The sequence below is a fragment of the Dermacentor andersoni genome, chromosome 2 (assembly GCF_023375885.2).
Source record: "Dermacentor andersoni chromosome 2, qqDerAnde1_hic_scaffold, whole genome shotgun sequence".
In the NCBI taxonomy this organism is placed as follows: Eukaryota; Metazoa; Arthropoda; class Arachnida; order Ixodida; family Ixodidae; genus Dermacentor; species Dermacentor andersoni.
Window position 1 is genome coordinate 65,246,942 of NC_092815.1, and position 16,184 is coordinate 65,263,125.

The following is a 16,184-nucleotide window of genomic DNA, read 5'->3' on the forward strand; positions in this document are numbered from 1 at the left end:
GTGGATGTAATAGGGTTGTTAAAAGGGCCGAAAGCATTGTACGCAAGGTCGCCTTCACACTAGCGATTGAGAGAGGTGTTACGTTTCGCCTACAACGCGCGGTAATGCCGGCGCGGATGCAACGGACGCCGGGGCTTTGTTCAAAGCGGCGGACATTTTGGCCCGTCCGACGCCGCCGCAGCGCCTACCCGCCAAGCGTGTCCAGGCGTGTTTCAGTGCCACGTGTCTTCGTGTGTGTGTGTGTGTGTGTGCCCACGCTTGTCAAAGCGCGGCATCGGGGGAGCGGAGCTCCCCAAGTGAAGGTTGGCGATGCGTCACTACACTCGGTTCAGCAGGTCTCTCGGCTCGACAGTTCGCGCCGTCGTGGGGTCATGCTCCGCCGTCCCGTGACCTTCATCCCGTGACCTTCATCCCGTGACCTTCTCTTTTGGACCGCGACGCCGAGGGTATAAGAGCAGCTGCCCCCGGACGCCAGGAGAGAGGCTCCGATTTGTACTGTTCAGTTACGTGCTCTCCCGTCTCTCCACTCCGGTCGAACTGACCGGCCGCTCTTTTGCTATGTTAGAATAAACAAGTTGTTCTGTTACCAGTCTTCTCTTGCTTTTCCGGGACCTTCGGGTGCTTCCAGTGCCCCAGGCCGCCAGGCCAACGCTACCCTTGGGGCTTGCGACCCATTGGCAATAACGGGCGTCAGCACCGAGGCCCCAACAACTCGTGCCAGCGGTGCGATTCCAACATCTGGTTGCCAGCGGTGAGATCGCGACAACGGAGGCCAGCAGCGAAGAGATGCGGTTGACTGTATGCTGAGCAGCACAACGACCATCCGGGAGCAGTGCAACGAGCCCTGTGTGATGACTGGTTGCCTGCAGCGGAACGACTGCGCTGAAGTCTTGGCTGCGAGGTTTGGTGAGTGCGGGACTTTCTTCTTCTGAGTTTTGCCAGGCTTTTGTTAGTGTTAGAAACAGAGCTGGTAATTGTGGTTGTCGTTGCTGCCGGGTTAGTTTGCGGCAAGACAATAGTAGGCAGTAGAGAAAGCAGCATTCAGAGCAGCCATGGATTTGAAGTCGTTGCGCAAACCGATACTGCTGGAGCTTGCAAGAGAGTTGGGTCTGGATGTCTCAGACAAACTCAGAAAACCAGAACTGCTAAGGGCTATTCTTGAGTTAGAAGCTGAGGATGACGAGCTGTCGGATTGCCTTGAGACCATTGAGGAGCGGGCAAAAAGACATGAGCGCGAACTTATAGAACAGAAAGAAAAAGAAGAGCGTGAACACGCTTTGGAAATGAAGCGTCTCGAGTTAGAGATGGAACGCGCTCGTAATGGAAGTCAGGCACACGGTGCAGGAGAACGAGTATTGTTCAAAATGACTGACCTGATGCGGCCGTTTAAGCTTGGAGAGGACATTGGTTTGTTCCTGGTTAACTTTGAGCGAACGTGCGAGAAGCAGGGGTTCTCTCGGGAAACGTGGCCACAGCGCTTGCTCACTTTGCTACCCGGCGAGGCGGCCGACGTAGTCGCTCGCTTGGAGAGAGAGGAGGCAGAGGATTTCGACAAAGTGAAATCGAGTCTGCTAAAAAAGTACCGGCTGTCAGCGGAGGCGTTCCGTCGGAAGTTTCGGGAAAATGAGAAAGGCAGAAGTGAGTCATATACAGAGTTTGCGTACAGGCTTATGTCAAACATGCAGGAGTGGCTCAAAGAAGAGAAAGCGTTTGGTGACCACGAGAAAGTTCTGCAGTGTTTCGGGCTAGAACAGTTCTATAGTCGGTTACCTGAGAACGTGCGGTCATATCCAGCTTTCCTGGACACGTACCAACTAGCGCCCCAAGCGGCCCCGGCACGAAGCTAGCGCGTTTTCAATGGAACGAGCGGGTTTTTCGCGAATAACAAAAGCTGCAGGTCGATTATTAAAAAACGCAGGTGACAGACGTGTTCTGGAAGACAATCCACACGAGCCAAATGCAGTGATCACTCTATGGCACGTAAGAATTTTGTTCCCACAGCGGGTAAAGATTTAGCAATGGAAGCCTATGGAAACGACGAAAATTTGTACTCCATTTTCGAGGCAAGAACCGTGGCTGTGATTACACTACGGCTTCTATCGTAATACGCAGTGCAGCGTATGTAGTCCGGAGACTCAGCTTTCGATTGATGCCTAGCTCGACTCTCCACACATGGCGTAACACTGTTCCCAAAAGCGTTTTTTGTAACACTGTCGTGAAAATTCATGTGGTGTCTATAAAAAGATGTTCGTACCGCTGCGCGAACCCTCGGAAGCCGTGGCCGAGCGGTAGAATTGCGCGCACCTTTAGTCACGCTTCACGGTGGCCGCGGTTCGATTCTCGCTTCGGACTTTTTTTTTAGCCGCATAGGACCTAGTTTTGTAGTCTCTCACTAGATGGCAGAAACACAAAACGCAGCATTTGCTTTCGGTTCTGGTTTTTCAGCGGCGCAGTTTTTTTTTTTTTTTATAGCCGCATAGGACTTAGTTTTATACTCTCCCACCAGATGGAAAAAAACACAAAACTCATGATTTGCTTTCGGTTCTGGTTTTCCAGTCGTTCTCTTGAAATATTATCTTTTCTAATTTTCCTTCCTAAAACACAGCAATGTCGTGTTCATTTGTTAAGTCATCGCATTTATGAAGGTTTTATTCATTGGACATCATAACTAGAAGCTTGCGCAAAGCTTTGTGCTATGCAAAAAAAAAAAAAAAATTTCGTGCTTTGTAGCGTGGAACCTGGGAGAACAAAATGGCCATTCTTATTGCGTCCTTCTGGAAGGTGCGTTTTCTTCGACTTTCCCCTGTCCTTAATGGCACATACTCCGAGCGAATGAGGTCCACCTGGGCCACAATGCCACCCGGTGGCCAGTGCCATTTCTATGCAACATTCGTGCGGAACAAAGTGTCTGCTAAGCTGAGTCGCTGCCCGAACGTTAATTATTTCTAAAGATTCATCCAATTAAGAAATGCACCAAATAGGAGAAGATGTGCAGCGTGTGGATTAATAGCTACTGGTAATGTGTTCCCTACAGCCAAGTGGTATGAATCCGTAGGTGTGGCCGTAAAGAAATAATTTGAATAAATGTCCCGTGCTGTGTCTGCCCCAGTCGCTCTACAGAGAAGCTAGCTTGGCTAGCCGTCAGTATTTAGGATCAACATATGGCGTCGCTCGTTCGGTGCAGTTGCTTTTAATGCGAAGCATTCTTTGGTGAGTGCCCCAGTGATCTGGTAGCAAAATCGTGCGAAATCGTGTCTGTAACGCCAAAATCTTGACGCATTTCCCATATGAATACATAGGTCTTTATAAAAAGGGGTGGGGTGGCCAACTTGAAATTGGAAGTGGCGTCACCATAAATTTGGCCGTGATGCAGGGATTGGTCAAGTTGAATGTGGTAGTGATATGGGATTGGCCCAACATAAAGTTGGGGTGAAATGGTAGTGAGCCAAGCTGAATTTGAGGCTGATATGGGGGTGGCTCAACCTAAATTTGAGGTGATGTAGGGGTGGGTAAGCCTAAGTTTGGGGGAATATGGGGGGTGGGCGAACCTGGATTTGGGGATGATATGGGGGTGGGTCAACCTAAATTTGGGGCTGACATGGGGGCAGGCTAACCTAACCATGGGGGTGATGCGCGGCTGGGCCAAGCTGAATTGGAGGGTGATATATGGGTGGACTAACCTTAGTTGGTGGGCGATTTGCGGTGGGCCATCCTAAATTTGAGGTGATCGAGGGGTGGGCCAGCGTTAGGTTGGGGCGGATATGGGGGTGGGCCAACCTAAATTTGGTGGTGTTGTGGAGGCGGGCCAATCTGTATTTGGGGGTGATATGGGATTGGTCCTACCTAAATGTGGGAGCAATCTCGGGGTCGGCCAATCTGAATTTGGGGGCGATATGGGGTTGGGCCAACCTAAATTTTGGGGTGCGTCGGCTCGAAATTTGGAGGACAATTTATGGAAATTCGTCTGTGGACCAACTTGAAAATTAGGGGTCGCCCAATTGAAATTCGGGGTTGAGCCAACTTGAAGTTTAAGGCTGGGCAAAAAGAAAATCGGGCGTGGCCGACTTTAAACTTGAGGGTGGGCCAATTTAAATTTGAGGGTGTGCCAACTTGAAATTTGGGGATGGGCCTACTTAATCTTTGGGATGGGCCAATTGAAAGTTGGGGGCCTGTTTACGAATAGTTAGACAACACCAGTGGTGTTTCTGCATATTTTTCATCATCGCAAAGTACGTATATCAATAATTGTTACCTATATCCCTCAAGGTGAGCTACCACTCGAGCCTTCCCAGCCCACTGAGCTAATGATGTCACGGGAGTGCTCTCATCGTAACGACTGCGACGTTCAATGTGGAGATCCACAAAAACAAATCGCAGACCGAGCTAACCATTTTCACACCAATGACACCGCTAACACTACTCGCTCGTGCTAGACGCAACACAAGCTTACAACGATCATAATTCAACTTTCAATCACACCTAGTCGACACGTTCTCAGTGCAGAATTTCGTCAATCATCTGAATAGAAACCATGCTGGATGTTTTACTGTTATGTTGGGCCGTTTTTTCGAAAGCCTTTTCCCACAAAGACAATACATTTTTGAGATTGACGAGGCAAGCTAGTACATAACTCATACGAAGCAAACGTATAAAGGGTTATAGTGATTTCTCAAAAAATATGTTAGGTAAATAATATTTCCGATAGTATTATTTCGACCGGGCATGACAACGATTTCTTCCCGCCTGTCACAGCGCTTTCACCGAACACCTAATCATTTTGCTCAAACGTGTTGCCCCAATACTACATGTGCTGAATGTACAAAAGTGCGGTGCGTGGTCACAGCTTCAAAGCCAGTCTATTTTGTGTACTGTTGTTGTTATTGTAGTAATGTGGAGTGTTCCTCTTCATAAGAGCACAAAAAGAAAAAAAAATATTACAGATAGTAGCTGAGCGCAAAGTACATCAGAAGATCTGAAACCAGCAATTATTTTTAATTTGCGGGTTGGTCTTCTCTGCTGGTAGATCGCTGTCCGATCACTTCAACAAATTTTGTTTGTGTGCAACAGCAGCAAAAACAAAGATACTACCATTTCATTGCCAGGACCTTTATGCCCTCCACACACACAAGAAGGACACCAGATAATTCACACTATCAGTTTATAAACCGATATTGTTTTGCTAATTTCAGTGTAGCGTGGTGTCTGCGAACTGAGTATTTTCTTAGTATCAGTCCAGTGTTAGCAGTGAGAAGCAGTTCGGTCTATCATCTCCGTGAGGCCATACTAGCCATTGTAGCGCTTCACTCTAGGCCAAGTGCTAAAAACTTGGTGTGCTTCGTCCTTTCCGCAGGTCGTCCATCCATTCTGTTATGGTGGCCATCAACGTTGCGTCCGTCAGGCCTCCTCCTCATTTTAGCTTCACCATCGCGAGAGTGGGCAGAGAAAGGAAGCTTTCTTCACAATCAGCCCCAGCGGGGTTCCACCACTCGTAACTGCTGCAATTTGCATTAAGTGGCTGGGCATGCTAACTACATCCTTAGTTTCACAATGGCTAGCGCGCGCAGAAAAAGTCGAGCTGTGGTCGCTATCACTACAACGAACCCATGTCAATGCAGATGTAAGTACGTGGAGGGGCTGGGCATGCTAACTTCTGCGCTACGACCTGCCGCCGCCACCTCAGATTTTCTATGCATTCTGGTTTCTATCGCACACGCATGCAGGACAAACGCGGATAAGTAATTGGATTAGATTGGGAAAACGTTTATTGAGCCTGCAGTAAAGCGCGAAGGCGTGCTTCGGACGTGGCCTACGACGTCATCGTGGCGGTGTTCGGAATGGCCGTACGGGGTGGCAACGTGCCAGCTTTCAGCCCGCAGCACGTGTTCCAATCCCACCAGACGGGGCGCACTTCAGAGAACTGCGGATGACCGGCAGCCACGTGGCGCGTGGTCAACTAAGGAATGTGGTACTCGGCTGCGCCACCCGAGACAAAGCAGAGTTCTACGAAGCCCTCTGACGTCGGCTCCGGACCCTTTTCCCCTGTGCATGTGTGCGGCACGTATTTGTGAGCCCTCCGCCAGAAGGGCTGGTCCACGGGGACATCGAACGGTGACGTCGAACGATGACGTTGAACTATGACGTCGAGCGGAGAGCTTATAAGCAGCGTTTACCGGCTGCTAGAGCGTGCTCGTCGTCGGGAGGTGAGTGCTCGTTGTCATGCTAGAAATGTACTAGTGAGCTGTGTGCTCGTAAGCTGTTTGCTGTATGATTGTCTTGCGGGCTCCATATGGGAGTCGCGCTAAACTGCCAATGTATCTTGCTTAAAATGGTAAATAAATCCTGCTCGCCTAGTCCTGTCGCCACAAGGTCCTCCCTATGGCTACGACTGCCAACTCTTACAGCGGGTGCTCTGCGAGGATCCCCGCTCGCCGTTGCCGGCTCGCCAGGCTCCTGCCTAGCCATCGCATCGATGACCTACTGGACGGCCTGTAGTTGTTTTTCTTGGTCTTCGCTCCGCGTTGCTTCCTCAAGCTGCGGCGGTATATGTCCTGAATTAGCTTGGCTTCGATGTTTGGAGCAATCCCATAGCATGCGCTCGAATGTGGCCTTCTCCCTGCAGCACGCTCTGCACTTGTCATGGGGGTGCGATTCTGGGTACATCCTATGCAATAGCGCCGGGCTTGGAAGTGTTCTCGTTTGTAGTTACCTGAACAGCACGGCCTGCGACCTGCTCAGCCCTTTGCAGGGCGGCGGGAGAAGTCTACGGGCCAGCCGAAAGCCTTGGTCAGTTCGTTATAGGTGGTCATCCGGTCTTTGGCGCTGAAACACAGCGGGCAGCCATTGCCTTGTGCGCGGTCGGTTAATCCTCGCGCTCGGGCGTGTGTCGTTTCGTTGCGATTGGCATGCTTCTCCGACGCTTGTCCTGCGTGCTCCGGGAACCACTTGATTCGAGTCCTCTTGTCGCGGTATGCCTGTCGGCGCAGGACGCGTGCCGACATTGGGGCAATTCTTCCTTTGGCGTAGTTCTTCACCGCCTGTCTGAAGTCGCTGAGGATCATGTGGCATTCTCGGGCTACGATGGCCAGGGCGATGGCTATTTCTTCTGCTTCCTCCACTTGCTTGCTCGATGTGCTGGCAGTCGCCCGCACGGAGTCGACCACCGCGATCGCGAAGCAGTTGCGGCCGGCATATTCGGCTGCATCCACGTATCTGGCACCGGTGTCTTCCGCGTGCAGGTCCGTCAGTGCCTTGGCTATAGCGCGTCTTCTGCCTTCGTTGAATTCCGGGTGCATGTTCCTCGGCAAGGGGTCAACCCGCACGTTTCATCGTACGTGGTCGGGGACGGGGCATTTTGGTCCCTGCTGTTCGTGATAACCGATGCCTAGACTGCACAGGCTCTTTCTGCCGGCCTTTGTTGATGACAATCTTTCAAACTGAGCGGTTCTTTGCGCTTCGACGATCTCGTCGAGCGTGTTGTGTATGCCCAGCTGGAGGAGACGTTTCGTGTTGGTAGTTTCAGGTAGACCGAGGGGTGTCTTGTAAGCCCTCCGGATTAGGATGTCTAGCTTGTTCTTTTCGCTTTTCACCCACTTGTGGAAGGCTGCCACGTACACTGGCAGACTACGAAGGAGTGTATAAACCTGATGAAGTTTTCCTCCTTCATGACTCCCTTCTTGGTGGTAACGCGCTTGAGCAGTCTGCTGGCATTGGACGCCTTACCCATGATGCGGGTGATGGTGTCTCCGTTCCTGCCGAGCGCTTTGATCGTCATGCCCAGGACTCGGATCTTGCTGACCGTCGGTATTGTGTTACCATCCCTGGTGCGGATCTTGATATTTTCGTGTTTCCTTTGCTTCTTGATTCTGTGCGTTTTGATCGGTTGGTAAAGCAGGAGCTCCAACTTACTTGGGGAGCAACGCAGTCCCGTACCTTCCAAGCTTTCTTCGACCGTGTCGACTGCCGTCTGTGGCCTGGATTTTGTGCGGGCATCACTGCCCCCGTCCACCCACAGCGTAATGTCGTCCGCGTATATCGTGTGCTTCAGTCCTTCAAGCTGGCATAGCCTTTTAGCAACTTCAATCATAACAAGATTAAATAGCATGGGTGAGATGACGGAGCCTTGGGAAGTACTCTGGCTCCCTAATGTCTTCTCGTCCGTCTTCAGGTCGCCGGGTCTGAGCTCCGCCATCTGCCGGTGAGGAAGCCTTTGAGATATTCGTACGACCTATCGCCTAGGTTTAGATGCGATACCTGCGCGAGGATGGCAGAGTGCGTAACCTTGTCGAAGGCGCTTTCTAGGTGGAGCCCGAGGACGGCTTTGGTGTCCCTGGTTTCGCCGTCGATGACCTGATGTTTGTTAAGTAAAAAAGCTCAGTGCCCTCCCACTCTGTGAAGAAAGATGACCAGCAAAGCTGTGTATGTGGGCCCCTTAATGGCGAACTGCACCTCCGTCGTATGTCGGCACCGCGTTGCACTGTCTTCGGGATCGGCCCACGTATGGGGAGTGCTTAATGACTGCTTCACCTCCGCCGCTGGTCTGCCTGGCATGGCGTTACATTCGGGATCAGCCCACGTATGGGGAGAGCTGAACGCTTGCTGCACCTCTGCTGCGGGTGAGGCCGGTATTACGGTATCTTCGGGATTTTGCTCTATACGCGGACGCGATAGTGGGGAAAGTAGCCCTTAAGAGGAACCTTTAGCTCTGGTGGTCCTATATAAATACATGTAAAAGGAGAATTCGTTTTTCTCCACAACCACTGCATCAAATTTTAGAAGGTTTGTTGCACTTAGAAGAAATACTTAAAATCTAGTGACTGTTGGTTTAGAATGTTTTATTTAGGTCATCATTTGTTTATTCAAAATTGGCAAAAATCACAAATTTTAAGAAAATGAAACCAACTTTACAACTCTGTCTTTCGGCAATCAAAACTGATATCACAATTCTGTACATTGCATCTAACAGCACATCTAAAGCGGACAAAATTGATATATTACGCATGAATCTAAAAAAAAATTAGTAATGTGGAAATACAGCTTTTCCACAACCCTTGTTCACAACGTAACGACTTCACGTAAGATATAAATCGGCATATTGGATTTGTCCGCTTTGAATTGTCTAAAGGATTCTGTTTACATAACCGCGATATCAGTTCTTGATGCGGAGTTATTAATTTGTAAACTTCGTGCTTCTGTATTTTTCGCACTTTCGAATTTTTGGAAATCTTTTACCAGAATTCAAGCCCTAAATAGAAATTCCGCTTCCAATAGTCACTAGAATTTACCTTTCTCTCCCGAATCCAGCAAAATTTATTAAAATCGGCCCAGGGGTTATCTCAGAAAATCGTTTCGGCGTTATACATTTATGTGAATAGGCCACGTCGGAGTTGGGCCCGAGTTAAAGCATACTCTTAACGACTTCGTTGTAAAAAAAAAGCCGTCAATATCGCCGCCTCAGATTTTGTCATGATGCCACCGCCACCATCGGCACGGCTCCGTGAGCAGCTACCAAGCTGTTCACTTTCGTTATCTTCCTTCCCTCGGCGGCAGTGCACTGTCTTGATGCCGACGACACGCTAAATCTGCACCATCATTCCGTCATGCATCTCTTCTGCGAACAAGCAAGCTTTCGGCGGCACACGTTCACTGCCGTATTGACACTAAAACTTTAAAATGCTTGCCTTCGAGAAAGCAGCGTGAATAAAAATGGAACGCGACTATGTGACCATGGGGAACATGTTCACGGGGCCATACTATTGATGACAGCATCACAAAAGGCTAGATGTGGTCAGGTTGACTTTACAGGTTTGGAAGGAATGACTGACGGGCTAGTTGCTTCATTATCACATAAACAACAGCGCCTAATGTTAGCGCAGTTTGTGTGTGGTTCCCGCTGTGTGTGTCCCGTCGTGAAGTGCTGTTCTTTCTGTGACTTTACAGATGTTCTTTTTCTGCATCAGTTACGTCTTCCAAGAGTGTTTACTTGGAAAATTTTTGTTCGCATTGCTCTTACAGAAGCATATTTAGTCGAAATTTGTTCGCTTGGCTGCTTAATCTCGAGGACGGGCTCCAAACTGCTCATTTTCTTTAACCACGTAAAAACCATTACTGAAAATTTAATTAACGTAGCTTTGTTAATTACGCAAACAACTTCTTAACTTACTCCGCATCTAGAGGTTACCAATCTGAACACTTGAATGATAAAATGATGTTAACATTGTTTGCATCGTTCGAATAGTTTTGTTTCGTGCAGTTAAAAGCAGCCGGCATATTGATGGTGCTGTATATAGGCTTCTTATAAAGTAAGTGTGAAAGTTTGGACAGCTTATCTTGGCACAAATCAACTTCATGAGCTTAAGCACATGACCCAACCTTGCACGTCTGTCTTTACAACCGATTCTCATGCATTATACAAGAAGCACCTCAGCGCTACGGTACATCCCACAAGGTGTGCGAGAACACTGTGCGCGCTCCCGATTAGGTTTCTGAGCGTTGGTGGCATCAGACTCGGTTTCCTGGCATCATAAGGAATAAAAACAGCTTCCTGGAGGGAAGCATTGGGTACATTTTCAGCACTTTGTAACATATGGATAAGCGCGGATATGTACGTTAGAACGAAAAGTAATGAAATATTAAGGTGAGGGTTTCGCTGCATGTATTTTGGCTGTCTAATGTTAAGATCTAAAGAAAAAATGCTTTGATATTGTGACAATTAATGTTGACATGAAATATGAGCTCCGACACAGTACCCGTGGTGGAACTGGCCCCTGGAATACAGGGCTACATTAAACCACGATATGCTGGTTTGACAAATACCAGTAATTGTAAAGTGGTTTCTCTCTTGAATTTCCTGTATGTCAATCGGCGCCGCTGTGCAGTGTTGGGGGCCCTTTTTATACCACCGGCACTATGTTTCAGCTAATAGTGAAAGCAACTCTATTCTTTCTTCTAAGGGGGGGGGGGGGGGGGGAGGGGCTTTTTTCAGCGTCTAACCACAGTTCCAAAGTTATCAGTTAGCTCAAGATGCGCCTGCCTGTGTTTCTAATATCCAATATGTTGGCACGAATTCAATAGCGAAAGAGCGCTATCTTATCAGATTGCGCGCGTGAAGCGAATACTGGCGTACATTCTCCATCACATTTGCCGACCCGAGATTGCGCTGCGATGTACGAGCATTCCAATCTGACGAACCGACGCCTTGATCCGTAGATCGGAATCAGAGGAAGCACTTTGCGCGCAGCCATCGGTATCTTTGAGTGTTATTTTCTTTTCCAGCGCAAGCTCATCTTATAATGAGTAACATTCGTGACTGACTCTTTTGGAAGTGTTTTGTTCTTGACATTTCTACAACGTGAGAGTATAGAGGTGCTCCATCTTTATTGAGAGAATACTGGGAAATGAACTAGGCCTTTTCTTGCGTCTGCGTTTACACATTTACCGCACCAATTTATTTTCCATAACTTACGTTTTAATTTAGGGGGCTGTAAAGCACAGCAACCTTTTACTAACAGGATACTTCATTAAGGTCGTTGCGTGTTTGTGTTGTGTCTAGCAGGAGCGAGTAGCGTAAGAGATGACACTGGAGAGAAGGCGGTGAGCGAAGTCCGCGAAAAGTAATTGAGGATAGCCATATTGAACGTCGATGCCATGTTGAATAAAGCCTGCGACTTCAGTTGCTTAGCCGCCAGAAAGGCTTGTGTCGTAGCATACCGCTGGGCGTATTTGGTAACCACAGCGATAAACACACATTTTGCGGAAGTAAACAGAGGTAAGGGACGTAGTGAGTTGGCCGCCCTTTTCGAGCTGGCATAGTTTGAAAAATGAATGTGGCAAAGTATGACGCACAAAATAGTATATGTCAACCCAAACGAATCAGCGTGTTTATACTTGCGCGACACGCCATGGTGGCCTGCCACCAATACATCATGAACTTGCAGCGATGAGAGTTTTCATTGCGTACTTGAGAATAAAAACGAGCACATCAGAGACGTCCGAGGGACATTTCTAGGGTACAAGAGCATAACGCCTCCCCCGCCCCCCCCCCCCCCCCAAAAAAAAAATCACGAATATAAGCTTACGAATGTGGGCGTCGTAAGATCGAGCACTACGGCGCTTGTTGATCTTGTTTAGGATCACGTCAGCATTTCATTCAGCGTTTATTTCTGAGAAAAAGAGTTGAAGCAGCCCGTTTATTTGCATCACAATGACAGGAGTAATCAGGCAAACATTGACAGCATTTCATTAGAGAGTGCCTGTCTACTCTGTGGAGATTACGCATGACAATGACAACAAACGCAGAAAGCTTTGCTTACATCGATTCGCACATACATAGGATTCGCATAATTTTTTCACTCATTGAACACAGTGCATTCTATGGTGTCATTCTTCGACAGATGGTACCGATTCTCGCGCAATGAGGATGGGTACAAATTGTTTCACGTGCCGGCTGTCACCTTCCTTCTACTGCCAACATTCCTTCCCCTCCATAGTTGCTTAGCTTTTATTGGGTTCGGCTGCTAATCACGAGGTCTCGAGTCGAATCCCAACCATGGCAGCGGTATTTCAATGGGTGTGAAATGCGAAAACCCGCGTACTTAGGGTTAGGCACACGTTAAAAAATCCCAAGTGGTCTAAATTATTCTCGAATCCTCCACTACGGCGTGCCTCATAATGAAATCGTGGTTTTGGCAAGTAAAACCTCATAATGTGTTATGTAACATTCGTTAAGGATATCCTGGGCAGTCGCACAACTCTTGAATACAATTAAGCGACAGGAGTTGTGCGCGAGGACTTTGAGTATGTGGATAGCCTTTATGGCGTTCGATAGCTGCTAGTCTACATTGCGGCTATATAATAAAGGCGGAACGGCAACATGGTAGAGAATGTGGAGAACACACAAATCCCGCATATATTACTGCACAATAATTTTAAATATCGTTCTTGCTTCACGCACGTGGACAACCGCCATAGGAGACGACTTTGGAAACTAACTGCAAATACTGTATGTGTCGTACCCAATGGTGTACCTGGCCTGGTGGCCAGTAAATGGAGACGTAGTAGTGCGAACAGCTTCGGCTATAGCATGCTAACGGACGACGACACAAACTGAAGTGACTAGTGCAAGAGTGGACAGGGAACACTAAAGACGCTACAAGGACAAGCGCCCAGTTGGATGTTTGCGCTTATCCTTGTCGCCTCTAGTGTCCCGTGTCCACTCTTGCGCTACTCACTTTAGCATGGAATACCAACTAGCCCGGTCTCACACCCTGCGACGACACAGGAACAGTTTGCTCAACTCTTGTATCGTGACTTTTGTGTTAAGGTGAAAAACCAACTTATCCATGTATATGTCTTAATGCTTAAGCACATCTAGATTTGCAGCTGCGGCGGTAGCCCATGAGTGCGCATTGCAATGTCGCTAGTGAAATAATTGTGTGCACCTTAACGAATTCGATAGTTTAAAATCAAAATCCGTCCACGACGGCGTCTCTAGTAGACGCTGTGCGATGTTCGGACGTTAACAATGTGTGCCGACTGAAGAAAGGCTGCCCCGAAGTACTTCTGACGATTAGGCTAGCTTCTTTACTCCGTAGAACGAAAAAAAAAAGAAAAAGAAAAGGAAAAGAAAATAAGAGAAAAAAAAGAACCGCATCAAAAGCCCAGAATCAACCATTGCTCGTCGCGACTAAACGCTCTTAGGATGACGAGTAATTTCTAGGCGACGAGCGAATACGCTTGATCAAGACCACTGATAACACCGGCGGGACAAGCATTGTGGCGAAGTTCAATGCGCAGGGATAGCTTTTTTTTTTTTATTTTGTTTGGTTGACGTAATCACGCGTCACCGCGGGAAGTTTGAAAAGTTTAAGGTTAGTACGCCACGTGGTGGCACTCACGCGAACTAAACCCTCATGTCCAGAAAAGCTGGATACGTACTGGGTCTTGGATAGGCCAGACGTTAGTACGGTGGCTAGAGCCGCTGAGTTAGCCGAGGAGTTTGTGACGCGTCGGGCTCGCGGAGCTAAGGACGGTCAAAAGGGTGAATTTGGCTCCAAGTTTGAGAGGCCGAAGTTCACACCCATGAGAGCAAAGGGGGATACACGTAAGGCGGATGCGAGTGAAAGCAGTCCGACCGAACGTAAGGAGACGGCGGCAACCGAAGCCGAACGCAGAAAGCGGTTCGAGACGAGGCAAGCGCGCGTTTGTTATACGTGCCAGAAGCCGGGTCACTTTTCGGCGCAGTGTCCAGAAACAAAAACACAAGTCGTGTTTTTGTCTATATGCAGCACTGACGAGAACATGAAGCTTCTCGAGCCTTACATGCGAGACCTCCTCGTGAACGGGAAAGAGTGCCGAGTGCTTCGCGATTCCGCAGCTACAATTGATGTAGTTCACCCCTCTTACGTAGAACCCGATATGTTCACGGGCGAGTGCGCATGGATCAAGCAAGCAGTGGAAGCTCATAGCGTGTGTCTGCCGGTAGCAAAAGTGCTTATTGAAGGACCTTTCGGAGCACTTGAGACGGAGGCCGCAGTGTCATCTATGCTGCCCCCCCAGTACCCGTACCTATTTTCGAACAGGTCCGATCACCTCCTGCGCGAGAAGGGGCTTTTGTTTGGTGAGGCTAGCGTTCAGGCCTTAACCAGATCGAAGGTTCGGGAGCTCGCTGCAAAGGCGGTAGTTGCGGGGCCGACGTTGTTGAACGATGAGAAAGGGTCAGAGGTGCAGCAAGCTGGTAGTCAGAGCACGCCCGAACGGGATAAAATTGAGCCTGTAGCGTTAAAGGCACCAGATACTGGAGAGGAAATTCCCGATGCGGGAAAGTTAGAAGAGCTTCCGGTCGAGCTTCCGGGACTAGGCTCAGTGACGAACAGGAAAGACACCGATCAAGTCATTAGTGACTTAATAAGTAAAGCATCGCTGTCGCCTGAGCAGAAAACCGAACTACACCAGCTCTTACAAGAGTTTCAAGGTCTGTTCTCTGAGAGGCCTGGTAGGACTTCTGTCCTTACTCATGACATAGAACTTACCTCCCCAGAGCCAGTACGATCCAAGGCGTACCGGGTGTCACCCCGCCAGAGCGAGATTATGGAGGCTGAGGTAAAGAAAATGCTACAGCTCGGTGTTATTGAAGCGGGTGAGAGTGATTATACCTCCCCTTTGATTTTAGTTGAGGTACCGGGCAAGGAACCTCGTCCTTGCGTCGACTACCGCAGGCTTAATTCCATCACTAAGGATCAAATTTATCCGATCCCTAACATCGAGGAGCGCCTTGAGAGAGTGAGTAGCGCTCAGTTTATTTCCACCCTAGATCTTGTCAGGGGTTATTGGCAGGTTCCACTTACAGAAGAGGCTAGTAGGTATGCGGCGTTCATTTCACCAATGGGGACATTCCGTCCTAAAGTTTTGAGTTTTGGTTTGAAGAACGCGCCATACTGCTTTTCAAGCCTCATGGATAAAGTGTTGCGGGGACAGCAAGAATTCGCTTTACCGTATCTAGACGACGTAGCGATATTCTCCGCATCCTGGCCGGAACATATGGCCCACTTGCGGGCAGTGCTAACCCGCCTGCGCGATGCGGGCTTGACAGTCAAGGCTCCCAAGTGCCAGTTAGCACAGGCCGAGGTTGTCTACCTCGGACACGTGATTGGTCGGGGTCGTCGCCGCCCCTCTGAAATAAAGGTGGCCGCTGTGCGAGACTTCCCGCAACCGCGCACGAAGACCGATATTCGGTCGTTCATAGGTGTCGCCGGCTACTATCAGAGGTACATCCCCAGGTACTCTGATATCGCGGCTCCCTTGACGGATGCTCTAAGAAAGACAGAGCCGCAAACAGTCGTCTGGGATGAGACGAAGGAAAGAGCTTTTAGCGCCCTAAAGAGCGCCCTAACAAGCCAGCCTGTGCTACGATCGCCCGACTACACAAAAGGGTTCGTTGTTCAGTGTGATGCTAGTGAGCGAGGCATGGGCGTTGTACTGTGCCAACGGGAAAATGGAGAAGTAGAACACCCCGTCCTGTATGCTAGTCGTAAGCTGACCAGTCGTGAGCAGGCGTATAGCGCCACCGAGAAAGAGTGTGCGTGTATCGTGTGGGCCGTTCAGAAATTGTCATGTTACCTAGCCGGCTCGAGGTTTATCATTGAAACGGATCACTGCCCTCTCCAATGGCTGCAGACCATCTCTCCCAA